We start from the raw sequence: 1,928 nt of genomic DNA, 5'->3' as shown, positions 1-1,928 counted from the left end.
GAGGAGGAGGAGGAGGAGGAGGAGAAGGAGGAGGAGGAGAAGGAGGAGGAGGAGGAGACTACGTGTCGTTTACAAAACTAGTCAGTACGAGGAGGGGAGGAAGAGAAGGAGAAGGAGAAGAAGGAGGAGAAAGAGGAGGAGACGGAAGAGGGGTTTGGTGGAAGGGGAGGGGGAGGAAAGGGGAGAGAAAAGATGTGGGTGGGAAGAGAATTTAATAAATTTCCACAAGAAGTGAAAAAAATAAGACCAAAAATAATTTTTTTTAAATTCACAAAACAAAAACGTGGATGAGAAAGAGGATTAAAGGGCGTACACATAATATGTCATTGATATTAAAAAACAACAACACATTTTTAACGAGATTTTTAAAACTTTGCATTTGGAAAGACGGAAGCTGATATAAGAGGGGGGGACGGTAGTTTTGGGAGGTTAAAGAGGAAGAGAAAAGCGCAATGAAGAAGTAGGAAAAAAACGTAAAGAAAAACATAAGGGCATAAGAAAAAGGTGGGATTGGGCTTGAGATTTGGGGGGGGGGGTGGCTGTCAAGAGAGGGTAAGTTTAAAGCGAGACGCAAATAAAGAGAGTAAAGAGGAAGCACATACAATCGATAACGGTTGTTTTGTGTAAGGAAACAGAAAGACAGACAAACAGAAACGATAGAAGGAAATAATAAGCTTAGAAGGAGGACCTACCACTGCGCCCTCCAACCACCACTCCCCGAAAGGAGTAAATGGCAAATAACAGAAATAACAGGGAAATTGGATTCTTTAAAAAAAATGCTGCCAGACAAAGAGAAAGAGTTTACGAAGGAATCTCTGAGAAAATTCGCCTATGATGACGAGCGGGCGGGTAGACACGAAACTGGACTCAAAGAATCAGTGAAAATGTCAGCCAGATATTTCATTTTTAAAAAAGTTCGATTTGGCCTAAGTTAAATGCTAACAAATGAGCGATGGGGAAGAAGAAGGCATCAAATCGTTTTTTTTTCTCCAGAATAGTTAAACTAGATCTATACAACAGAGAAGTGTTTCGCATCGTCGTCTTCTCAAACGGATTGTGACACATACACACAAACGAGAAACGAAACACCACCGATAAACGTTCAAAACATTTCGAAAGACAGTGAAGAAGCATTGAATACAAACGTGAAATCAGTTCGTGGTGTTTGTAAGTAGGACACTCAGGCTTCTCATTCCCAGTTGAGATAATCAAAGACTATAAAACTTTAGTAAGTTGTAATGACGTGAGGAAAAAACCCAAAAAACTAAACCTAAAAATGTGTGTCTACTGCTTTGTAACCCTTCCTACAGGCACGGACAAAGTCGTGAACAAAGTGAATCAAATCCTATTCTTTGAAAAAAAAAATCAATATTTCAACCGAAAGTAAAGATTAGAGTGAGTAAAATCCTATACCACCAAATACCTTGCGATCGCAAAGTAGATAATTCCTCTTCATCGAATGAAAAGACTGCATGGGAAGGGAACAAAGCATCAGTAATATCATAGATTTTGAGATAAACAAGAAGTACACTTTTATAAAAACATTCTTTTTCTTTGACAATAAAAAAACCCAGAAAACAATAGATTTCGACAATATCCAAAGCTGCGCTGTAAACATGGAAAAAAGAGGATCACTGCTCACAAGTGCGTTATGACACATCATTGAAAATACAAAAAAAAACAAAAAACCCAACGCATTTTTACAGCACTCTATGGTATACAAAATTTGAATTGGGCAGATAACGTTGCATACGCACACTCTTTCACGCAGACCATACGACCAAATGAGAAGGGATCACCCCCCCCACCCCGATTTTTTTCAACAAAAAAGTCACATACTCAAAATTTTTAAAAAAAATCCAGATTAAAGATTAACAAACCCTTACAAATGCCTGTGGCGCAGCAATGTGACGTTCTTGGGCCACTCC

General features: G+C 39.0%; 1 protein-coding gene across 1 annotated transcript in view; it reads right to left on the bottom strand.

The window, feature by feature from the left end:
* LOC100856796 (neurexin) overlaps positions 1-1,928 on the bottom strand; it is a gene marked incomplete in the record, with an annotated part of 101,003 nt that overhangs the window by 20,457 nt on the left and 78,618 nt on the right.

The sequence above is a fragment of the Aplysia californica genome, unplaced genomic scaffold (genome assembly GCF_000002075.1).
Source record: "Aplysia californica isolate F4 #8 unplaced genomic scaffold, AplCal3.0 scaffold00126, whole genome shotgun sequence".
In the NCBI taxonomy this organism is placed as follows: domain Eukaryota; kingdom Metazoa; phylum Mollusca; class Gastropoda; order Aplysiida; family Aplysiidae; genus Aplysia; species Aplysia californica.
Note: the sequence above shows the minus strand (reverse complement) of the source record. Positions and strands in the feature narration are given on the sequence as shown.